The sequence below is a fragment of the Peromyscus leucopus genome, chromosome 15 (genome assembly GCF_004664715.2).
Source record: "Peromyscus leucopus breed LL Stock chromosome 15, UCI_PerLeu_2.1, whole genome shotgun sequence".
Taxonomy (NCBI): domain Eukaryota; kingdom Metazoa; phylum Chordata; class Mammalia; order Rodentia; family Cricetidae; genus Peromyscus; species Peromyscus leucopus.
This window is the reverse complement of record NC_051076.1, coordinates 55784535-55809565: the sequence shown is the minus strand read 5'-3', so window position 1 is coordinate 55809565 and position 25031 is coordinate 55784535. Positions and strand designations below refer to the sequence as shown.

Here is a 25031-nt window from a genome sequence, read left to right as displayed (position 1 = left end):
GCAGGCTAAGAATGCTGTTTATCTTTTAAATACCTGGGAAAAACACCAAAATAGAATATTATTTTTCCCAGCAGCTCTGTGGGTGCTGGCTGGGAACTGAACCCGGGTCCTTCACAAGAGCAGACAGTGGTCTTCACCACTGAGCCATGTCTCCAGCCCTTGAGCATTGTTTTGTATACATAAAAGCTATATGAAACTCAAACCTAAGTGAGCACAAGGAGAGTCTGGTTGACACATCCACGATGACCCTCTGGCTGTCCCTCTGTCCCTCTGGCTGCTCTTGCACACTGGGAGAGCTGATTACGGGTAAGGGAGACCATGCCCCAGAGCGAAAACGTCTGCCCTCTACCCCTTTCCTAATGTATTGTTGACTTCCGCTCTAGGCAAGTGCAATCACATTGATAGTCATAAACCATTTTTAATCCAATACCAGGGATGAAGCTCATTGGTAGGTAATTTATTTAGTGGCATCTCCAGTCACCGCCACCCCCTACCCCCCTGCCCCCCGCCGCTGCCGCCGCCGCCGCCGCCGCCGCCGTTTATTTCAAATAGTAGAATGCTAAATTCTTCCGCATTCACTCACCATTTCTTGAAGACCATGCCGTATCAATGCTATAATATTGTCAGAGGGTGGTCAAGCTTCATCTGACTTTAAAAGTCAATGTTGAGTCTAAGCTGCCCCAGTGCGCAATAGGAAGTTGGACTCGTGGAGACCAAGCGTGGAGCCTGAAGATGGAGATATGAGAGACAGCTGCAGGGAGATCTGCAATGTGAGCTTGTGACCTTGGCCTGCAGATCAAAGATTTCCCCCGGCCGAGATGAAGCATTGCATGGCCACCACTGTGCCAGGGGGACTCAGGAGGTCACCAGGCCGACCGTCAGAAAGCCGATGGAGAAACATGAAACCAGCCCTGAAGAAGCAGTAAACAGAGGCAACTCAAGAGGCTCTTCTTGAGTCAGAAGAAAACCAGTAACGCCAAGTGCGGAGCTGTGATGGGGAGGGACCCTGGGTAGCTAGCTACTGAGTGTCTAGTGTGCACCTCCTGCCCGAAGCACGCTCTTACCGAAACTGTTACTGTGAGGTAGCATCATTAACATCACTTTATAGATGAAGAGATTCGCCGGAATCAGAGAAGTCAAGGGGCCACTCCCCCAGATCAGCGAGGAGAGTATCTGGCTTTAAAGGCTTCTCGTTCCGTTCTGCCATCCAGGAATGCCAGCAGGTCGTCCCCAGCTGTGCCGGGCCACTTCATTTCTGGCTTCCACATCTGTCACCCTGACCCCTGACGGCTACAGTCTTTTGCTTGCTTGTGTTTTGTGTGCAAACCTAAGGAAAGGGATGGCCCTAGGAGGGTGCTGTCAGACCCACGTCTAGAACCAGATCCGTAAAAAGACATTCTTCCTTGATACAAAATAAGAAAGTCTCCAGAACGCTGCTTTGAAGCTGGGCGTTTGGCGAGCACCGTTACAGCTGTGGCCACTTCGGTACCTGGACTTGAGCTGCTGGTGGGGATTGGAGCCGGGAGAGCGGCAGACCGTGCCTGGCAGGGCTCTCTCTCTCTCTCTCTCTCTCTCTCTCTCTCTCTCTCTCTCTCTCTCTCTCTCTCTCTCTCTCTCTCCTTGCTCAGCTTGCTTTCGGGGAGCTGCTGCTGCTGCAGCTAGGGGTTTGTCTGGTTCTCTGGAGCAAGCCCGAAGCACCGGAAGGCGGCGGTAGGCGGCAGGCCAAGGAGCAGAGGCGTGTATGTAGGGCCAGGCCAACCTGCAGCTTCAGATTCCACACACCACTTTCTCGAGAGACTTTCTCTCAGGTTTTCAGCCAGTGTTTCTTCAGTTAGCCCTGGAGGAGAGGGAAAGCGAGCGAGCGAGTGAGCTGATGCCGGAGTCTTGCATGGAGGCTGGGGAGATTCTTCCTTTCAGGGCGCTTTCTCTTTCTCGTGGGAGCTGAAGCCAAGGCAGCTGTGACAGCGGCCAGCATGGCCAGGGCACTTCTCTCCTCCTCAGTCAGCGCTCCACGTCTCTCAGCCGGGTTCTGAGTCTCAGCATGGAAGGTAAAATTAGGGGTCTTGGGGTCTTAGCTAGGAAGGACTGGGGACTACCCAAACCTTTCCGGGAACACCAGAGACAGGATTATGTCACAGTCAGGGGGTGTCCATCCATAGCAAGGACACAAGTCCCCCCTTTCACCCCTTCGCCTTTCAGATGTCCCCTCTTTCCCTCCTAACAAATACACTCCTATACCCCTCATCCTTGGAGTCTCCCATGGAGATGTCTAATTTCTGGAATGAAATAGGAATATTTCTGTGCTTGGGGTAGGGATCACAGAGGGACTTCACAGAGGTGGGTCGGTACCGGAGTATCCAGTGAACTCATGTTCCCGGGTGAGCTTCGGGGCGGCTGGCACTTGGTTCCCCTCTGGTGCAGCTAACCCACCCGGGTGGCTTCTGGCACGCTCTCCACGTACAGTTAGTTTGAAGCAGCTGGAGGCGTCAGAGCCATGACGGACAAGTGCCGGCAGCACTTTCTTCTCGGTGCAGGGCAGGAGGGAGGCCAGTGCCTTAGGTGGGTGGGGCTGGCATTGGGCCTGGAGGCAGATATTTGGATGGGAAGGTGATCGGTGGCAGAGGGTGAGGCGGGCTGGATGCCGCTCTGGGTTTGTGTGGTCTCAGCTGCAAGGGGGCAGAGCGCGGAGAACCACCTGGTACAGTCGCTGACGGGCAGGCAGCTTTGGTCCGCTGCCAAGGCCCATTTGAGCAGCGACTGACCTTGTGGGCAGCACAGGCTGTGAGGAAGGACTTAGCAGGGCTCTGGCTGGCGTGGTGGGTGGGACAGAATGAATGCGGCTCAGCAAGAGCAGGGAGGTGGGTTCTGCAAAGCAGATTTGGGGTGATGAGACAGGCCTTGGGAAAGCCAGAGACAGACCTGGAATGGTTGGGAAGGACTAGGACAGGGTGCAGAGGAACCCCCAACTCTGATGTTCTAAAGTTGCAACCGCCCAGGGATCTCTGCTCCCTGTGGAGATGTAATCTGGAACTGCAAACCAGGGTTGCCTGCTGCCTTTGAGGAAATAGATGTGTGATAGGCAGTGTGGGTCTGGCATTTTGAACACATGAACTCAGTGCCATTGAACTGGGTGGGAATAGACTGGGGCAAACACACTGCTCTTCATTAACAGTGTAGTTAGCAGTCTGTATGCTGTGGTTGGTTTCAAAGCTATGGGAATGTAAAGGAAATGTCCCTTATTTGTGTCACCAGCTTCTTCTAATAGAATCTCCAGTGTTGACTGCTATGTAGACGCTGCTGTGGATGGTCCTGGCCCATGGGTAGCAGTAACAACCGTTGGTTGTATCAGTCTTCCAGTTCAGACCCACAGCACTGTGTCCACACTGCTGTCCTAGCCAGTGCGGGCCATCAGCACTGTGTGTCCACACTGCTGTCCTAGCCGGTGTGGGGCGATAGCACTGTGTATCCACACTGCTGTCCTAGCCAGTGTGGGCATGCGTTCTCAGCCCTCCCTCTCCTGGTACTGCATTCGGTACAGGGTGGGTAGAGATGGAAAGGATCTCTGTCTAATGCAGGGAGCACCCGTTCCCCAGTGCAGATCCGGAAGACGCTGGAAGATGCTGCCCGCCCTATAAGCAGTGGGAAGGAGCAGACTTGAGATCCGGCTCCTAACCATTGTGCTAGTGCTGGTGCACGTCCCCTGGTCACTCTCAGCTCTCAGCTTTGTGGTTTTTATCTTCAGCACAGTGGCTGCACCTCAGTCTACTGCTATTTCAGCCAGCGATTGCGGCTCCACAGTTACGGGCTTCTCTGGCAGTGGCTTGGCCGACCCAGCCTGCAGCCCAGCAGCAACTTTGTTCCCAAAGACACCAGCTCTGCCGCTGCCACTGAAGGTAGCTTTTCCTGAATCTCTATCGTTCTGTTTATACATATTCTAAATATTCTATTATAAATAAAACTTGAAATTCAAAGGCTGGGTTGAGTAGCAACTCGCTAGCCTTCTCTCCTTGCTGGTATCTCCCAAAGAGAGTGCCCTTCTGCTCTGCCTTGCCTCTCCAAATCTTCTGGTGTGTCCCTCTATCTCTTCCAGATGCCCTCTGATGCTCTGATTACTTTTGTTAACTAGTTGCTAACACAGCCTCCTGAACCAAGGTTAATTTTATTTAATCAATGCAAATGCAGACTTGGGGTTCACAGTGTGATGGAATATCCCCCAACACAGCTTGATACTGTATGCCCCCCCCCCCCCCACATGGAGAAGCTGCTTTAATAGGATGGAGAAGCCTCTCCCCCTGAGGCCTCTGCCTGGGTCGTTTTGCTGAGCTGATGCTCTCTGCCACGCCCACAACCTACTGTACTGTCTTTAATTCTTCACCTGGGCCAGATTGTCTTTCTGTCTTCGACTTATTTTAACAGTCAAGAGGACGATAAAATCCAAGGGTTCACAGAAACATGGGGATCCCGGATGGAGATGGAGGCTCAGTGAACATTAATTCATAAAATAACCAAACCCTTTCTGGTGCTGTCTTTGGCATGGTATCCTCCTAAAGGCCAAGCTGGCATGCTTGTGGTAGGACCCCCCCCCCCATATCCAGCACAGAGGGAGGTCTAAATCTCCAAAGTTTGGGGTCTTTTTCTTAATTTTTAGGCTCAAGCTAAAAACACACATGGAGAGGTCATCTGTCCTTTGAGACCCAAGATTTCAAGTTTTGATCTTTGACAGTTAATATGGAAAGTGGGGAGACTGTACTTTCTTTCCTTTTTAAGAGAGCAAAATGTGTTCTGTGTGAAGGACTTCTCCTAGTGATGGGAGATGTGTTAAAATATTCCGCCGAGGTTACAGCTTTCTGTCTTTTCATGGGTGGATGGTGAGAATAGATGGTAGCTGGGCTTTACAATTTCCTTATTTGGCAAAAACAGAAAGTTGGCACCCCAGCTTCTTCTATTAGAATCTCCAGTGTTGACTTGCTATGTAGACACTGCTGTGATGTCCTGGCCCACGGGTAGCAGTAACAATCGTTGGTTGTTATCAGTCTTCCAGTTCAGACCCACAGCACTGTGTCCACACTGCTGTCCTAGCCAGTGCGGGCTGTCAGCACTGTGTGTCCACACTGCTGTCCTAGCCAGTGTGGGGCGATGTAGCACTGTGTATCCACACTGCTGTCCTAGCCAGTGTGGGCATGCGTTCTCAGCCCTCCCTCTCCTGTACTGCATTCGGTACAGGGTGGGTAGAGATGGAAAGGATCTCTGTCTAATGCAGGGAGCACCCGTTCCCCAGTGCAGATCCGGAAGACGCTGGAAGATGCTGCTGCCGCCCTATAAGCCAGTGGGAAGGAGCAGACTCGAGATCCGGCTCCTAACCATTGTGCTAGTGCTGGTGCACGTCCCCTGGTCACTCTCAGCTCTCAGCTTTGTGGTTTTTATCTTCAGCACAGTGGCTGCACCTCAGTTCTACTGCTATTTCAGCCAGCGACTGCGGCTCCGCAGTTACGGGCTTCTCTGGCAGTGGCTTGGCCGACCCAGCTGCAGCCCAGCAGCAACTCTGTTCCCAAAGACACCAGCTCTGCCGCTGCCACTGAAGGTAGCTTTTCCTGAATCTCTATCGTTCTGTTTATACATATTCTAAATATTCTATTATAAATAAAACTTGAAATTCAAAGGCTGGTTGAAGTAGCAACTCGCTAGCCTTCTCTCCTTGCTGGTATCTCCCAAAGAGAGTGCCCTTCCGCTCTGCCTTGCCTCTCCAAATCTTCTGGTGTGTCCCTCTATCTCTTCCAGATGCCCTCTGATGCTCTGATTACTTTTGTTAACTAGTTGCTAACACAGCCTCCTGAACCAAGGTTAATTTTATTTAATCAATGCAAATGCAGACTTGGGGTTCACAGTGTGATGGAATATCCCCCAACACAGCTTGATACTGTATGCACCCCCCCCCCCCCCATGGAGAAGCTGCTTTAATAGGTGGAGAAGCCTCTCCCCTGAGCCTCTGCCTGGGTGTTTTGCTGAGCTGATGCTCTCTGCCACGCCCACAACCTACTGTACTGTCTTTAATTCTTCACCTGGGCCAAATTGTCAGTCTTCGACTTATTTTAACAGTCAAGAGGACGATAAAATCCAAGGGTTCACAGAAACATGGGGATCCCGGATGGAGATGGAGGCTCAGTGAACATTAATTCATAAAATAACCAAACCCTTTCTGGTGCTGTCTTTGGCATGGTATCCTCCTAAAGGCCAAGCTGGCATGCTTGTGGTAGACCCCCCCCCCCATATCCAGCACAGAGGAGTCTAAATCTCCAAAGTTTGGGGTCTTTTTCTTAATTTTTAGGCTCAAGCTAAAAACACACATGGAGAGGTCATCTGTCCTTTGAGACCCAAGATTTCAAGTTTTGATCTTTGACAGTTAATACGAATGGACTTACCTTAGAAGCAAATGTTCTGTGAAGGACTTCTCTAGTGATGGAGATGTTTAAATATTCCCATTACATTTTTTTTATTATTGAAATAATGTAGCTCTTTACAATTTCCTTATTTGGCAAAAACAGAAAGTTGGCAACCTTGTGTTGGTTCCTCAAATTTCAATTTTTCAAGTTTTACTGGCCCATGAAATCCAAAAATTTTGCCTCCAGGATTTTCTCTGAGCAGACCCTCTGATAAGGCTCCTGTCGGGCAGCCTCCTGCAGGCTGAGCCTCTGATCCTAGTCCAGCCCTTTCCCTGTGGCCCTCAAGCCTGATGAGCTCAAACGGAGTTTTGGCTCCCCCATTCCCAAGCTGAAGGAGGTCTCCTCTCCAGAACAAGGCCACTGGCCAATGTCAGCTCTTCCACGTCTGAATGACACAGATGGAGACTTTCCTTTCCAAGCTCTGGACAGGGCCTTGCAGCTCCAGTTCACACAGCCGACTTTTGGAAACGATGACATCATCTATCCTGGGGAATCACCGAGGGGATTTGTGGATTGTATTTTGGGAGCAGCATAAGTCTGCACCTGGGGTCTTGGTGCCTAGTGTCAATCATGTAGAAACATCTCTTTAGTAGTCCGGGGAAAGGACATTTACAAAGCTCAGTTCCCAGCCCTGAACCCTCAGCTTTTCTTGAGCTCTTGACTATAGACTCAAACTCTTCCAAACTCGAGGCTCCCGCAGGCACTAGAGTATCTGAATTGCTCACCTTCTAAGGATTTAGGCCTGGAATTCCAACAAATCTGTGGGATTCCCCAGGCAGATCCCCAGCTACCGGAACCTCAGGCTTGTGGTTGCTCCGAACATGTGTGTGGACTTGTAGGAGCAGAAATGTTGGGGGAGATTAAGTTGGAACCACCCTGGAAATTGAACCAGGTGCTCTTTTTTGGGGTGCATCCTTGGGCCCTTCTTCAGAAGCACAAGGCCAGGCTCTTCTAGTCCTAAAAAACAGTTGAAGTTCCTAAATTAGGCAGGTTATGAAGTTGGGGGGGGTACGTGGTAGACAAGTTCTTCTGGGGTACAGACAAGTATGGCGAGCTGCCTGAGGTACCCAGGGCCAGAGAGTCCCTGCTCCACAGGTTCTCTGGAATGGTGATATGGGAAAGCCTAAACATGGAGCGTCTGGCAGATACTGTGGGCTCCACTCCAGGTAGCTGACGTGGGGGGCACGACATGGGAAGGGATCCAAGAATTGCACATGAAAGATCTCAGCCACTTGAGTACACAGCAGAGCCTGCCAGGGCCTGTCTCAGGAGGAGGGCCAGTGATGGCAACGGGCACTTTGCTTAACTCATCTCTGGCCACTTCTATTGGTGGCTTTCTTCAAAAAGCCTTTCATGCCAGCCGAGTGTGGTGGCGCACGCCTTTAGTCTCTGCACTTGGAAGACAGAGGCAAGTGGCGCTCTGGGAGCTGGAGGCCAGCCTGGTTTACACAGTGAGTTCAAGCCAGGCAGAGATGCATGTGAGAGCCTGACTCAAAATAACAAAACAAATTAAAAAATCACTTTTAATTTGGATCCCCAGCCCCTTGCTGGGGTTGAGCCCAGGGCCTTCCTCCTGCTAGGAGAGTGCTCCACCATGGTGATCCATCTACTCCCAGATACTTAAAAGAAAAGAAAAAATGTGAAGTATGTATGTGAGTGTTTCTGTGTGTGGATGTGTGTACGTGAGTGCAGGTACTTATAGAGCCCAGAAGAGGGTGTTACAGATAGTTATGAGCCACATGGCATGGAAGCTGGGAACTGAATTCAGTTTTCCTGCAAGAGCAGTATGTGCTCTTAGCCATCTCTCCAGACGCCCAGACGAGTGTTGAGTTTGAGATAGGCTCTTATGATGCTACTCAGACTGACCTTGAACTTGATATGTAGCTTAGGGAGGCCTTGAACTTGTGATCCTCTAACTTTCCACTATAATGGCTGGGGTACAGGCATACAACACCAAGCTTGGCTGATAAAGATTTCCCCCGACTTTGAATAGGTCTAGGAGACAGAGTCAGAGTCTAGCCATATTCTTGGAGATGAGAGTTTCTTCAAAGACGCTCAAGCTAGGATGACAGATGTGTGAGCCATTCAGCATGGCTTCTTCTGAATGCCAAGGTCAGCAAGGGCCTGCCTTAGCTCTCTAAGCTTTGCCTTGGTGTCTGAGGCTCCGCAGCTAGCGTAGTCTCTAACTCATACATGATGTCAAGCAGCTCAGCCCTTCTGGCTTTGGATGCTTCTTCTGCATAGTAAGGGAACTGAATTTGATTGCCACCACCCCACTGTTAACGTAGTTCTCCATGTGATAGACAGTGGGTCCTCCTCAGGGACTTCAGGAAGACTTCACTGTTCTACAAGGAGTGTATGCTGCCAGAGTTAAAATTCAGGTCATCTGTCCAATGATTATGTCTCTTGGGAGGGTGGCTTGGGGTAGCAGGATGGAGCTAGGTATTGGGCAGATCCAGGGTCAGATCTGGGAAGCCCATTGGGGTGACTGGGTCTCTAAGAAAGCTGATCACATACTAGTCATGAGGAAGTCCCTAAAATGTGTGACTAGAGCCAAGAGATTTGAGTAGAGGAATTGCCCAACACTCCGTGCTGCTATTGACTAGGGCAGGCTTCCCATATAAAAATCTCCTGGGGCCATGAGATGGCATCAGGAGAAACGTGCCAAACCTGTTCCACTGGATGTTGGCGTGTTTGGTCCCCACTCACCTGGGGAACACCCCATCTTCAGCACCTCCTAATGCTCAGAATCCCTTCCTCCTATTGGTCCAAGTTCCCACAAGCTCAGATCCCCCTTTTCTCAGTGTTTGCCATATTTGGGCCATTTATCCCCCGGGGATGCCCATAGGGTACAAACAGTTCAGATGAGGCCGTGGGAAGGTGGAGAGAGCACTGGATGCCCAATGAGGTGCGGAGCTGGGAGGCATGTCTGGAATCTTCAGGCATGTCTCTACCTGAGGTTCGACCAAATAACCAGCATCACATTGCCTCTGCCAGCTCTGCTCAGGGTAGACAAGCAGCAGGCTTTTGTAAAGGGCTGGGCTTTGATTCTTCTCCCCAGCCCCATGCCAACTTGAATTCCAGAGAGCCAGCCCCAGGTCCCAGGAACCCAGAGACCCTCTCCAGGTTGGTGATAAGGCAGATGGCTGTCAGCATCTTTAGCTTAAATAACTCCGATGATTGCCCTGAAGTCTCTGTCTGGGGGGAAGGGCTTAGAGAAGAGGTTTACATAGCTTCCCGCTTCATTATGTGACCTCTTCAGGGCCTGTGGATTTTAGGGTGATAGGTACAGTACATATTCTATACTATATAAAACCTCAGCAATCTGGATTAGCTTCCCAGTTTTGCTTGTTTGTATGTTTGTTTGTTTTTTGAGACAGGGTTTCTCTGTGTAGTCCTAACTATCCTGGAACTCACTGTAGACCAGGTTAGCTTCGAACTCAGAGATCTGCCTGCCTCTGCCTCCCAAGTGCTAGGACTAAAGGCGTGTGACCCCATGCCTGTCCTCCACCGTCGTTTAATGTGTCTGTGGCAATACTGATCTCAAGAGTCACAGAAGTGGGATAGAGGCTGTAAGGAGACTCGGGCCAGGTCAGGTCATGGTTTGTTGCCAAATAGGTTCAAGTCTGGTTGGCGTTCACTGCCAGCTGTATTAGGAAAAAGCCTTGTCTCAGGTGTTTGTGGATTTTGGAATGCCGTGAAGGCATTGTGACTGTATACTGCCTTGGGTAATCTTCTGGGTCGGAACTAATCTCCCCATTTCACAGATGAGGAAGCAGGGGCTTAGAGGGAATTAGGACTCTGCATAATGACGTTTGGTTGGTAAGGATCTGAGCTGTGTTTCCAATCCAGGTCTATCTGTCAGGGAGCTGGGCATCTTCCTCTGTGGTGTGAATAGTATCTCTCTGGGTATGAGTAGGAGATTGCTGAGGGTGAGATGGGCATCCCTGGCTTGGCATCCTTCCCCCATTGGGAAGGCAGTTTCTGATAGGCATCGTTTGTTGGTTTGTACGTTGACTTCTGGGATCCTGGTAGTTAAAAAACTCAGAAGAGGAGCCAAAGTTGAGCTCAGTTTGTGGCTTAGGAGAAGAACCCAGCAGGCTCTGTGGGGACTGTGAGAGCCAGGAACAAGCGTGATCACGGGTAACGAGAGAAGAGCCATCGGCAGCGGAAACGGCTCTGTGCAGAACTACTAATGTGCCCTGTCTGGAGAAGTCTTGCATGGAGTAGGGCCATCTGTAGAGACGTTTGCAAGCATCACTATTCCCAGAGAAGCATGAGAGGGATCGAAATGGAGGGAATTCAATTAGAGGGTCTCACTGGTCTTCATTAGTGATGTGAAGAAAAACAGTCAGAGGAGGTGCTAATTCAATCTGGCGATGGCACAGCATGCTTTTAACACTTCACTGGAAAGATGGACACTGCTCTGTTGTTTGGGCAGTGGTACAGGGGCAATAGCACGGGTAACCTTCCTCACCTACCTTCTCAGGGCTGTCAGATGGCCAGTCCTATCTCCGGATTACTCTAGATCAGGCAAGCGTTGAACTCTGAATACTTAGGTCCCTGTGTTCATGGTATTTCTCTGTGCAAAGGAGCCTGCTTTAAGGGAACTTCAAGCAGTGTAAGGCCTAGCTGATCTGGAGAGGGTATGGGCTGGACTGTGTCTCTCACTAGGAAGATACTCAGTAGGAAAGATGGTAAGTTAGTTGCTATAGGAACAAAGAATGTCTGTTCCAGCCAATTGCAGAACAGAAAAGAGCGGTAGAGATCTCCTCATAGGGGCTTTTGGATCACGGAGCTGGTAGCAGAAAAATAGACCTCCCTAAAGAAGACTAGATGGGCAGATTGGACCCTGTGACCTGGGAGAATTGTGAGACTCAGAGACATCAGAGGACTCAGGATGCTAGACTCGTTTTCTCCCCAATAATGCTGCCCTCTGGGACTGCATCGCCAAGTTGTGTCCACTTACTGGCAGCCAGCCGAGAGTCTTTTGAGTATCAGTGACCTATCTGTCACTTTCCGTAGGGACTTCAGCTTACCTTTATAGCCACACCGATGTCTCCTGTGGCCAGCTCTCTCTGGCGCTTCCCTGACGCTTTTCTGTACTTCACAAGTCAGCCCACTTATTTTCTGACTGTTGCCATCTTCCTCCTCCTTTGCCGTTCCCTCCCCAATTGCTTCTATTCTGTCCTCAGGTCAGCCTTTGGTGCCAAGTCTAGGGGAGACGCTGGGCGCTTTCCACTCTGTACCCCTGTACTAGTTGTGACTTCTGGGCCCAAGTTAGTAAAACTACTCAAAAGCAGCTTACATCTTGAAGGTTTAGTTATAAAAGCCTGGAGTGTTTCTTAGATCTCACTGTCAGAAATGATGGACCTGGGACAAATGAATCAAGAGGCTGGTTGTCTTAGGCTGCCTTGGGCTGTCTTGGGCTGTCATCTTGGGCTGTCTCGGGCTGTGTTGGGGCTGTCTCAGGCTGTGTTGGGGCTGTCTCGAGCTGTGTTGGGGCTGTCTCGGGCTGTGTTGGGGCTGTCTCGGGCTGTGTTGGGGCTGCTCGGCTGTGTTGGGGCTGTCTCGAGCTGTGTTGGGGCTGTCTCGGGCTGTGTTGGGGCTGTCTTGGGCTGTGTTGGGGCTGTGTTGGGGCTGTCTCGGGCTGTGTTGGGGCTGTCTCAGGCTGTGTTGGGGCTGTCTCGGGCTGTGTTGGGGCTGTGTTGGGGCTGTGTTGGGGCTGTGTCGGGCTGTGTTGGGGCTGTCTTGGGCTGTCATCTTGGGTTGTGTTAGGCTGTGTTGGGACTGTTTTGGGCTGTCATCTTAGGCTATCTTGGGGCTGTCTCAGGCTGTCATCTTAGGTTGTCTTGGGCTGTCATCTTGGGCTAGCTGTTGTTGCTCTGTGGGTGCTGGTTCTCTCCTGTCCCTTAGTGCAAGGAAGAATTTTATCCCTGTGGGCAGTCTACAGGAGGAGAAGATGGGAGAGTTTCCCTTTTGTGGACGTGTTACCAGTAGAATCATTTGGAAGTGGAGTGGTCTCTTTCTCTCTCAACTGTGGTCTTCGCTCCCAGGGAGGAACTTAGGCCAGGTGAGATCAAGTGCCTACCCTGTGTCACCAAGTTAATGGTGCCAGGTTTCAGGAGCATGGCTATTACCATGGTGACTGTGGATGCTGTGATGGGACAAGTCCTACAAGGTGGATTGGTCTCTACTCCTACATGGATTTGGCTTGGAGAGTTTTCATGTCCCTAAGTAATCTTGCATGAGAATTTTTTGGACATCTACATACATGTACATAATGTATTCAAATCATCCTACCTCTGAAGGTGAGGACTTGGGCCTGGGGATTTGGAACCATTTCTCACTGGCTGTAGCCCTTTATCTGAAGGAACAGCAAAGAAGACAAAGCGCCTTTATTTGACTGTACCAGAAGCAGCAGAGAACACACTGCTAGATTTCCCTTTCCCACCCACAGCCGACTGTGGGCCGTAAGAAAGGCGTGGAGGTTTGGACAAGTCAGGAGGGGGCTATGAGGTGGAGGAGGCCATCAGAAGGGCCCTGGCCAAGATATTCTCTCTTCTCTCTTCTCTGAACTCATAGACCTTGGAAGGCTGATAGTTCGAACCTGCAAAGGATCACAGGTCATTTTGAATTTCAACAATACCCAAACCACAGTGAGCCATGTAGAGAGGCTGAATTTCTGTTTCTTCCTTTTGGGTGGACCTATAGCCCCTGGGAGCCTGAGCTGGTGATGGTCATCATCTGTGTGGCTGGTGTTGTCGGAAGTATGGTGTAGTAGGTCAGTGAGCTTAGGACCTTTATACTGCCGGAGAAATGGAGGCCAGAGAGGGATGAACTTGTCCTTAGTACCATGGGGCAACTGGCTCCCAGCATCGCTCTGGCTCACGAGGGAAGCAGATTTTTCTCTCTCAGCTGAGGGAGAAAGAAGCTCTGCCCTCGTGAGCCCTTCCCAGGCTGACCTCTGAGCTTAGCCGGAGTGGAAGTTTGGGGTGGAAGGAGAGAAAGAAACTAACCGCAGGGGTTCAGTCTTCGTTCTGAGAATGTTTGGTGCGGGAAAACCAGTTCATCTTTAGACAAGTCATGCTTTTTCCAGAAGGGTGTGCTCACGGGTCCTGCGGTGCATCCCAGACCAGTCCAGTCGCAGCATGAGGCTTAGGATGGGTATGGTAAGCAGGAGACAATCCCATGACACTGTCCACGTGAATTGTCTCCATCTCTAACCAGTCTCTTGAATACTTTTACTTTCTCATTTGGCTGGGAGGAAGGAATCTGTAGACTGCTCTGTGGGTGGCAATAGCCTTGTGCTCACTGATCCCACTCTCCTGGAATAACACTGGAGAAGCTTCTGGGGTGCAGGGCTTCCTTCCTTTGCCCAGTGCTCCTCTTCCAGGCCCGGAGACCCTCATCTGGTCCATCACGTGTGCAGACTAAGCAGGCAGGAGGAGGCGGGTCCACTAGGGTCTGTGCCTTAAGGGCTGTGTAGAAGGACGCTGCAGAAAGGAACTCTTCCTTCTCATCTGCCTAATTCTTCTGGAGAGAGAGAGAGAGATGAGGAGAGAGAGAGAGAGAGAGAGAGAGAAGAGAGAGAGAGAGAGAGAGAGAGAGAGAGATAGAGATAGAGATAGAGATAGAGATAGATAGAGAGAGAGAGAGAGAGAGAGAGAGAGAGAGAGAGAGAGAGAATGGACTAGAAGATGGTCTGGAGGGGTTCACGAGTGAGCTGGACTATTTCTGAAAAATAGAACATATCTGCAGTCAGCCACAGAGGAGGTCAAACTCTGGGCGCAGGGCTGGAATGCAGGGGGCCAGGCAGTGGGTGGAACTGTGGTTTCACCCTTCCTGGCAGCTTGGAAGGTTTGCAGTGCCCTTTGGGGAAGGTGGGGCTGCTCAAAGCCAAGCGTGTGGAGTGGGGAGGGACCTCTACCCTGCAAGTTCCTGATGCCCTGAGCTGTGCTGCACCCCGGCGAGGGAAGGGAGTGTGCAAACCCCAAACTCTCAGCTAAGCAGAAGGGCAGAATTTAATCTAAGGTGTGGAGAATCTCTGTGCTCTTTGCCATTAGAAATAAATCGGGTTGAGCAACGCTTGATGAGAGGAAAGTGAACTGTTGCTGAGCCAGGGGTAGGGGAACTCAGACGGGCACCAGCATGAGTGTGTGCAGAAAAAGCACGGGAGAATGAACGTCTGGAGCTAAGCACTGAGCCCTCCCTCCGAAGCCTCGTCTAACTTATAAATCTGTATATGTAGCCTCCCAAATTGTACGAGCTTTGGGTCTCAGGAAACCCAATTTGCTCCTGCAACCAGTGTGTCTGGAAACACCCAACACACATGTCCACCCCCTCCTCTCCCCCCCCCTCTCTGCTCACCCGGGAGCAGCTGGGTTTCCTCCTTCATCTTCACGTGTGCATGTGTGTGGTTTGGGGATTTCTGAGTGGCTGTTTATGGCTAGAAAATTGCCTGTTCCGGCTCTGTCCCAGGAGGACCATCTGGGCCAAATGGACTGCTTCCCGACCTTTGTCCACCCTGCCCCTGGCCTGCCCTTTTCAGCTCTGAAGGCACGTCTCCACGTGTCCACTTTTCTTCTCTGGCCATGCACCCTCCGCAGCTGAATCTGCATCTCTAAGACGGGGAGAGGGTTCCGGGTGAGGAGTTAGCTCTCAGAGGAGTCCCTGAAACACGTAAGGTGATGGCCTCCTCTGTCCTCTAATTCACTCTAGAGGCACTGGGATTCCTTCTCTCATGTCCACGGTGTTCCATGGGAGCAGGGACTTGGCCACACTACAACAGTTGCATCAAAAGCACCGGAATGTGGAACTTGGTAGTTGCCTCTCTCTGCCCAGGGACGCTGTTGCTAGGGTTGACTTGCTTTTCAACACCCAAGTAAGATAGGTCACACAGGAAGTGTCCACCTCCCAGTACACACGCTGCTGGGACAGATGTCCCACTTGAGACCCTCGGGCATTGCTTCTTCTGGCTCCTGGGGGACAAGAGAAGATTCCACCTTTGATGAGCCTTTGGTCTGAGATGGGGGCTGAATTGCAAAGTGGCTACTCTTCCACCTCCCTCCCTTGTTCCCCCTTTCTTTCTCGAGACAGGTTCTTACTGTAGCTCTGGTTGGTCTGGAACTTTCTATGTAGTCCAGGCTGGCCGTGAAGACATGGTCATCTTCCTGTCTCACCCTAGTGAGTGGAAGGATTGCAGGCGTGTACCCTCTGGGTGTTCTCTTGATGGATAGCTTCTTTTGGACCAATTCTCCCTCCCTCCCTCCCTCCCTTCCTCTCTCCCTGCACGATCTCACTAAGTAGTCTTGGCTAGGGTGGCCTAGGACTTATAGAGATCACCCTGTCTCTGCCTCCCCAGCCGCTGGTGTTAAAGGCATGTGCCACCACGCCCAGCTTTGGACCACTTCTTAAGCATCCCTCTTTCTGTGACAGAGTGCTAAAGGGTTATAGTCCAAGAGCTTTTGTAGTGAGTGTGGCCATCACCTCCGAGGGACCAGCAGTTAAGGCAGATACAGGCAGACAGTAACAGTCATGGGCATCCATTGAATGTTTATTAAGTGCTGGCCATTATCTTCAGCTCGCCATTGGTGTGATCTCATTTAATCCTGTGGCAAACCCATCAGTGAAGGTCCTGCCTGGTATTCTCTATCCCCTTTTTACAGCTGAGGGAATGAAACACAGAGAGAAGTGGAGTCACTCACCCAAAATTCTGTAGGCAGCAACTGGAGGAGCTGGGATCGGGACGGAGGCCTATTCCAGAGCCCCACACCTCAAGACGAATGCAAATTCAGTGCAATGAGAGGGTTAGCATGCAGACAGAGCAAAGGAAGGGGATTTCATGCTACATGATTGACACCAAGCTGGAAGAGAGCAGCTTGAGCTCCATCTAGGGCCCTCCTCCAGGTCTCCAGCTTCCTTAGCAAGAGCGGAGGCGGGTCACCTGACCTGGCTCCTTGGTGGGGAGCAGAGCAGTGGTGCCTGGGTGTGGGGTGAAGGCAGATGCTGCGGCTCAGGATAGCATCTCCATTTCCTTTTTCTTTTCTGCCGACTGTTAGGTTTTCCTGAGGCAAAGGAGAAAGATTTGGGGGTTCCAGGTTAAGTTAATTCCTGTTTCAGGAAGAAATGTCTAGCCATAACCCTTTGTCCGGTCCTTGCTGTTTCCTCCCCTTGCCTCCTCTTGAGGCCGGCTGGAGAAGGAGGTGGGTTTGGCTGATACAGCTGTCAGACAGCTGTGACTCTTTTTTTTTTTGGACTTTTAAAAACAAGGATATTTTCTTGCATAACCGCAGACCAATTAGCAAATGCTGGAAACATAACATTGATACAATTTTATTTGATACACAGTCCATATTTCACTTCACACTTAACCTAAAAACAGCATTCAAGGCTATTCTGCGATCACCACGCCTCGATCTCTCCTTGTCCGGCCTCAGCTCTTTGTTGCTCATACACTGGCTGTACTGGGTCTCTGTGATCATGTCCAGTCTTTCCACCTCCCACCCCTCTACCCCGTCCCTGAGCTGGGTTGCCTAGGAGAGTGGTATCAAGGCATCCTTTTTAGGCATAAAATTTAAATGTGGGTGGGGGCGAGGCATGCCAAAAATTCGCCAAACAAGGTGACTATTTTTTTTTAACGCTAAAAAGATTTATTTATTCCCTGTGTATGAATGTTTTGTTGGCATGCATGTCTGTGAACCACGTACATGCCAGGTGCCCATGAAAGTCAGAAGAGAATGTCAGCCATCCCTGGGAACTGGAGTTATTGAAGGCTGTGAGCCGCCGTGTGAGAACAAGCGCTCTAAATCGCCGTGCCGTATCTCCAGTCCCCTAGTAGAGAGATGTTATAGCACAACGTTAAAACAAAAACAAAGACACGTTGTGAAAAACCTTTGCCAATTTAAATTAAGTCAGGATCAACAGCAGTGCCACCCCAGGCCGCATTGGAGCCCGAGGCAGCGGGAAGATGCACCAAATACATGGCTGTCTTGACATGTCAGTCAGTGTTCCTTGAGCCTTTCGAGTACATTAGTTTTTATTTTAGAAAAATATTGCCGTAGCAGCGGTGGTAGGGTGGCACCCTTGCTTGACTCCTGGGGCCCTGAGTTCCATCACCCATGAGGCAAAACAACCACTGCAGATTTGCAGAGCGGTATAAATCTTAGTTGCTGAGATTGGGGTACCCCTTATCCGTTGTACCCCTGTGCCCTGCAGGACTGGTCTCTCCTGCTTTCAGGCATCCTCTCCTCAGAACAAGGGAGAGAAAGGTGGGGCTCCCAGCCAGAGGCTGTTCTTTTGCCTGGCCAGAACAGAGGGAGGGTGGGGATAGGGGGGTAGGAAGGGTACAGAGGCCTTTGGCTGGGAGCCTCGGGTCTAACAGCTTCCAGCTGCTTCCACACCCTCTAGACTTCCGGCTAGGGAGTGGTGTTTGGATGGCCTTTTCCCCTCTTCACATCAAATGTGCGATCTAATTAGGACCCTGGATCCCCGAGTCCTCCCTGTCTTGATATCATAGCTCCCACCCTGCTGGGTCCTCTGCTGTCTGTACCAGAGCTCATGGGGTGTTGTCCGACTTTCCCTGGAGCATCCATCCAAGGCTGAGTGAGCATAAGATGTGGGTCTGCATTCCCCAAGGCCTCTGCGAGCCAAGCCAGGGGAGAGGCAGCCTTGGCCGAGGACAGGTCCCTTGGCTAGGAGGAAGACTGCAATTGAAAAGATCCCAAGGTAGGCTGTTTCACTCAAGACCCTTGACTTCTCAGGGCTGTGGAGTCAGGCTGGTTCATTTGTCCCTTATTACTGTGTGCGTGGATGATGCGTGGGTGCAGATGCATGCACGTGTGCCAAAGGTGGTATGTGGAGGTCAGGGGACATCTTTACAGAGTTGGTTCTCCCTCCACCTTTACCTGGGTTCCAGGGATCAAACTTAGGTCGTCAGGCTTGCACAGCCAGTGCCTTTACCCACTGAACCACCTCACCAGCCCCTTATTTCTGTGTTCATTTAGATTAGAGTCCAGCTAATTAAATACTTTCCTGCCAGCCTCATGGATCATAAAGGAATCAAAGGAAATAGGGGTGGATGTCTGCTGAATCATAAGGTTGTGTTTGACATTCCTCTTCTGTCGTAAACAAGCACTCCTTTATTTTTATGTGCCCTGCATGTGGGCTTGCCTGGGTTAATTGCTGCAAAGCCATGAGAAAAACACGGGCTGATAAGGACCCCTGCCCATCCCTGCTGTTCAGGGCCACTTCCGAATGAGAGAAGAGGCCACTAGCAAAGGAAGGCTGGATCCTGCCTACCTATCCCATTTCCGAGCTCCATCCACACCTAAAACGTAAGGTGTACGTTAAGAGGAAGTTTTGTCTCAAGCCTTTTCAAGTGAAGGCTCTTCTTCTTTTAAATTTTACTGAGTTATAGTTCACATAAATGGCATAGATTTAGAGGCTAAAACAATGCATTTTGTGAGGTTTTTTTCTTTTTTGCCTTATTTAAGGGATATGGTTTCACTATGTAGCCCAGGCTGGACCCAAATTTGTGATCTTCCTGCAACAATTAAGACAATAAAGGGCTGGAGATCTGGCTCAGTGCAAGGCCTTAGTTAGGTTCAGTCTCTGGTTTAGCCAGAAGACAGAAAAAAAGTCCCCATCCCTCCCTCACATTGCTTCCTGTCTCATTTGTAATTCTTGCTCCGCCCTGTCCTCAGGCCACACTGATCTCCTTTCTGCCACTGCAGATTAGCTTGCAGTTTTTAAGGTATTTTGCCATAGACTCTTACAGTGTGTATTCTCTTTTGGAAGGCCTGGGCTCCTTCACTCAGTGTAATTATTTTGAGATCCATCTAATTCGCTTCATTGTCTATATGAGTAATTTGTTCTCTTGTTGAGTGGCATCCTTCCCGGTGGATCATGTGTGCTCACAGGTTTGTGGAGGACTCTTTGCAGCTTGAAGCTGTTCCTTTAAGGGTGCTGTGAGCATCGGCATGTATGTCTTTGTGTAGACACAGGCTGTAAATTCTCTCCATGCATATGCAGGAGGAGGATGGATGTGCTCTTTGGTGACTACATCTTCAGTGTTTCAGAAAGTGGCCTGCTTTCCCCCATTTAGATGCCCCCTTCCTATGCCCAGCAGTACCTCTCCATGCTGGACCACACTGGGCACTGGCCAGTCTTTCAAGTTTAGCTGTTTTAAAACTACTCGCCCTCCCACACGCCGGGTGTGTGTGTGCAGGGCATCTCAGTGTTGTTTAGTTCGCACTTCCAATGTCTCCTTTGCTGATGTTTACTGCCTTCATGTAAGTCGTGTGCTCTTTATGTGTTCTTGTGGAAGTCTCCAGTCAGCTCTGTGGGGGGGGTACTCTTCACTGGCCTTTTGTTTTTGGAACAATGTCTTTTTAAGAACGTCTTTTGTTTGACGAAGTTCATTTTGTTAAGCTACCTTAGACAACTTCCAAAGTCACTGATGTTTTCAAAGTCTCTCATGTTTTCTTCTAGAAATGTACTTTTAGCCCCTCTGCTTAGGTCTATGGTCTGTTCTAAGTTGTTTTTTAATGGTTGAGTAGAGGGATTCTCTTTTCCAAAGGTTTATTTATTTCTAGTGTGAGTGTGTGTGCCTGTACCCTTGAGGTCAGAAAGGGCGTCAGATTCCAAGGAACAAGAGTTTCAGATGATGGGGAGCAACCATGTGGTTGCTGGAAAATCGAACCCTGATCCTCTGCAAGAGCAGCCAGTCTCCTTAATCGCTGAGCCACCTCTCCAGCCTCAGGAGGGTTCTTTTGTTGGTGGTAGGTATTTGTTTGGAATATGGACCAATGGCTTGTCCAGTACTATGTATTGAAATCGTCTTTATATCTTGGTCAAAACCAATTGATCACAAATGGATAGGTTTATTTATAGGGCAAGGGGTAAGGGCGGGAAGTGCAAGGAAGGAAGGGAGAATCCCCAGACTGCCTATCTGGTGGGGCTCCTCTCTCTGACTCCCTCCAGGTCCTTTCTCTTTGGACCAAAGGCCTGCAGGAGGCCCTTCCCTTCTCTTTCCCCATCAACATTAGCTGGAGGCTGGCTGCTCCCAGCAGGAAAAGGGAGGCTGGAGCGAGGACCAATCAGTCTCCTCTGTCTCTAGATAAGTCAAGGGAGACTGGAGCGAGGACCAATCAGTCTCCTCTGTCTCTAGATAAGTCCTCTCTTTCTTGCTCCATCTTGCGTCTCCCCATCTCCTTCCATTATTAGACTCTTCCAAGTGTGTCCCTCTGGCCCTATGCCGAAAGGGCTCTTGGTGATGATAATTTCTGTTTTATTTTCCCATTTATTTATGTATGTATCTTTATAGCACCATCACCATGTCTTGATTACTGAGACTTTACTCTTAGTCTAAGTACCCCCATTAATAACTTCCTCCTCCTCTTCTGTGACAGGACTTGAACCCAGGGCCTTTCTCATGGTAGACTGACACTCTACCATGGAGCTACATCTGCAGCGCTGACACCTGTTTCCCCATCTACTTTTGCTCCTCAGACCTGTTATGTGGCCAAAGATGACCTTGAACTTCACATCTTCCCGCCTCCTGCCTCCTGCCTCCCCTGCCAGTGCTGGTATTATAGGCTTGCACCACCTAGTGCTGGGGATCAAACCCAGGGCCTGAGGTATGAGATGGCAAGTGTTCTACCAACTGAGCTACACTTGAAGCCTCAGAGTTTGGTTTTCTGAGACAAGGTCTCATTTGGTTCAGGCTGGCCCAAAACTTGCAATCTTCCCGCCTTTGCCTCCCGAGTGTAAGGATCTATCTTCTTTTACGTTTTTTTGGTTAGAACATTCTAAGTCTTTTTCTATGTGAATTTTAGATTTTGTCTTGGTTTTTATAAAGAACTTGCAGAGATTTTGATTGGGATTATGTCGAATCTATAGTAAATATTGGGAGAATAGATGTCTTAATAATATTGTCCTCTGACCCAAGAAAAGAATCTCTCCTTTTTTTTTTTTTTTTTTTTTGAGACAAAGTTTCTCTGTGTAACAGTCCTGGCCGTCCTAGAACTTGATCTGTAGACCAGGCTGGCCTCAAACTCTCAGAGATCCGCCTGCCTCTGCCTCCCGAGTGCTGGGATTAAAGGTGTGCACCACCACTGCCCAGAACCTCTCCTTCTTTAGATCTTATTAATTCCCCTCAATAGTGTTTCATGCTCTTCAGCACATAGGTTTTACATCTCTTGTCAAGCTTAGCCTTAAGCATTTAATATTCTCTCCACTATTATAAGTGTTTTCATTGCTTGTTGCTAGCATATGGAAATAAAACTAATATTATATCCTCTCCCTCCCCTGCTTCAACCTCAGTTCTCCCTCAGGCGCTGGGTGTCTGCCTGATACCATAAACATAAAAAACACTGGCATCTTTCTGTGTTCTAAATCTCTTCAGGAGCGGCCCTGAGGCAGCCATGAAGGTAAAGGTTGAGGAGGAATGGTGTCCTAGAAAGTTCTAACCCTGCACAGAACACTCAGATCTCGGGCGTGGTTTTGAGGGCAAATGGAGCAGATGTGAATGTGGTGTCGTCCCTTTAAGAAGCCAGGGTGAGCCAGCCTCCTGGGCGACTGGGAAGGCATTAGCAAAGATAAGATAAGGCCCCCTGGCAGTTCTGAATGAGGGTCCTGAGCCACTGTGGCTGGCCTACTGATAGGCAAACAGGAACCAAGGTGATAAGAAAAGGGCCAGTTGCTAAAGCTGGCTGGCTGAGGTTCCCAGCTAGTCATGCCAGCCGTGTGTGCATGGCAGAGGGCACTTGTATTCTACTATCCTATGGTATTTTATTTATGCTCATGGCAAAACCCTCAAGTAGCCTTTACATAGAGCCACTGTCCCGTAAATGTTCAGTAAGTGTATGCCCATCGCATCTGTTGTTCTCTCGTGAGATGCTCTGACCTCTGCCTCAGCCTCAAGGCTGAGCTAGAGACTACCTGATTTCTTCCTCAAACTAGGAAAACCCTGGCAAGGACTCGCCCTGACATGCTGACACTCGGCAGGCACGGAGCTGCTCATTTGCGCCTATCTGCATCGATTTGCATGTGTCCTACATGGAGACACGTCTACGCTTCAGAGTTCCTTAAATCAGTTACCTATGTTTAAAGAGAAAAAGCAGGGTTTTTGTCTCTACCCAAACCTGCCCGCCTCTCACCTGTATGCTCCAAAGATGCACAAATGGTTTCTGCAGCCTTAGAATACAGAGAATATCTGTGCTCACATGGTTCTTTGCCTGTTGGAGCTTCTCATTCTTAGTGTATACTAATTCTCCTCTCCAAACTCCTGAGCAGGGCAGAGAAAGGAGGAGGAGAGGAAGAGGAGGAGGAGGAAGAAGAAGAACGCTTTAGCTCAGCAGCAAGGGCTCAACTGCTTAGGGGTCCCCCAGGATTCTGGTCTTCAAGCAGCTAGAGACGTCCTGGGGTCTGAGGTGGCCTTCTCCCTGCCTCTGTCCCAGGGCTACGGATGCTATGACTACTTTCGTCTGCACACCCTCCTCCAGGAATAAATAAAAATATCATCCCTCCCCCGGATCCTGGCTCCTCTATTGGCCTGCCTGGCAAATATTTCATAATGTGGGCTCATCCAATTGGGCATCGTGCCAGAGTTAAGCGCCTCAGGTTGTAGGCGTGTTCCAATTAGGTGAGGAGGCCTGGGTGGGACTACAGGCTGGCTCTCCACATGGGGAGGCAGCAGCCTTATGAAGGTAGAGGGTAGCAAGCTAAGAGGTGCCGTTTGCTTTAGGGCTAGGCGCAGGACAGTCCACCAGCTGGATTTTGGCAGCCCAGCACTGAAGGGGTTAAGGTCCATCAGCATGTGTGGCTGTTAATGATTGCTTTCCACAGGGACCTGCTGGGTATTAAAGGGAGACCTTTCCCTGTGCCTGAGTGTGAAAGGAGGCCGAGTTAGAGGCAGCAGAGAGACTAGGGAACAGAGCCGAGCTGGTGAGTAAGTGGCTATTGCTTTTGGTGTATGTTTGTCCGTGTGGTCCTGGAACAGAGGAGGAAGCTCTGGCCGCTTCTCTTCGTCAGCCAGAGGGGGCTTTTGTCACGCCAGAAACAAATTTTCAGCTGGGCCGGACTGGAGGCTCACCCCCTTTTATGAGAAGGACGTCTTCAGAAGGGTTCTGAGCTAAGGGGGGGCTCCTCAGCCCTACAGTGGAAGCAGCTGCTGGGCCTGACCTGTGGAGGAAACAATGGTTCCATGGAGCCACCCTGTGCACAAAGCTGCGCTCTCCTCCTCATCTTGTCCCTCTCTGAGCCATTGTCTCCAGAGGGGGCCAGGAGCTCGGAGCAGAGCAGGCTCACGGGGACACAGCCGTGGCAGATGGGGACAGTATTCTTGTAAAGATCACAGTGAGTAAGCCATGGAAGAGAGCAGGATTGGGGATGGACTGACTGGTCACTCAGTAAAAAGACAAAGTTGTCATTTGGCAGCAAACCTGAAGTCTCAGAGAAAAAAAGAAGTGAGCCAATCTTTGGCGTTGAGGTTTGTCCTTCTCACCCGTGAGCTTCCTTTGGGAGGGGGGAGGTGTCCCCTCACCCTCCATTGCAATTATGTTCTTTGACACCTTCTGGTAACGTGACCAGGGGTATGGACAAAAGTTCTTGGCTTGTGGGAGGCAATGGGTGCGCTGCCTGCTCAGCAGATTGTGTGTGTGTGTGTGTGTGTGTGTGTGTGTGTGTGTGTGTGTGTGTGTGTCTTATGTGGTCATATGATTTTAAAAGAATTGTCACCAAAGAAGAAATGTTGACACACACACACACACACACACACACACACACACACACACACACCGTTTGCTAAGCGCTCTTTTGTCTCCCTTGTCTCTCTGGGGAGGAAAATGATTAGATGACATAATGGCTCTGCTGGTTCCACCTGCACAGGGACCGTCATCGTCATCGGGACAGGGCACTTGCCATGCTGGTTTTGAATGCAGACTTGAGAGACAGGGCAAAGTCGGCCCTGGGTGGCTTTGCCGCAATGCTTCCTTCTGGTGGGGTTTCCAGGAGGCAAACAGAAACCAGGACAATAGGAGGGAGGTGCTGGCCACTAGACCCAGGAGGCCAAGAGCGCAAGGAGCCAAGTTTCTGGGCAGTTGAGGCCAAGAAAGAGGGGGAAGTAGAATTTAGGGAAGGAATGGCCAGGCAGGCCCTGTGTGCCTTGTATTCAGATCGCCAGCCACACATGCAGCCAGACAGCCTCTAACTAGCACTCTCAGGGGACTTCAGAAGAACTGCTGTACCCAGTGGGATGGATGTCACCTGTGGGCTCCCCGCAGATGCTCAGAAGACCTCTTGCTTGGTTTCTGCGCTTGAGCTGAGAGCCGGAGTCCTGTATTTTTACTGGGTCTGTCAGCAGCTGCGGAATTGCTCCAACAGGTAGGGGTGGGTGGACTCACCTGACCAAGGCTGACATCTGTCCTGACTGGGAAGCACCGGGAAGTGGCCTGGGCACTATTTCTAGGAGACCATTTTCTCCTCTGAGACTGTTTCCCTACCCTCTTGTGTTTATCCCCGGCACCTGCTTCCTACACTTTTTGTTTTTAAATAGATTGCAGGTTGTGTCACTGGTGACTCTGGAGGGCT

General features: G+C 50.3%; 1 protein-coding gene across 24 annotated transcripts in view; it reads left to right on the top strand.

The window, feature by feature from the left end:
• Plekha6 (pleckstrin homology domain containing A6) overlaps positions 1-25031 on the top strand; it is a 141113-nt gene that overhangs the window by 61521 nt on the left and 54561 nt on the right. For 2 of the 24 annotated variants that reach the window (XM_028876580.2, XM_028876576.2), the window contains exon 1: positions 23112-23387. The exons of 19 other annotated variants lie outside the window; for them this stretch is intronic. The gene's annotated coding sequence lies outside the window, so the exon portion shown is untranslated. Of the gene's footprint in view, positions 1-1650; positions 2049-17855; positions 18168-23111; positions 23388-25031 lie in introns of those variants that run through there. 3 more of the 24 variants (XM_028876577.2, XM_037211415.1, XM_028876582.2) reach the window with 3 other exon arrangements.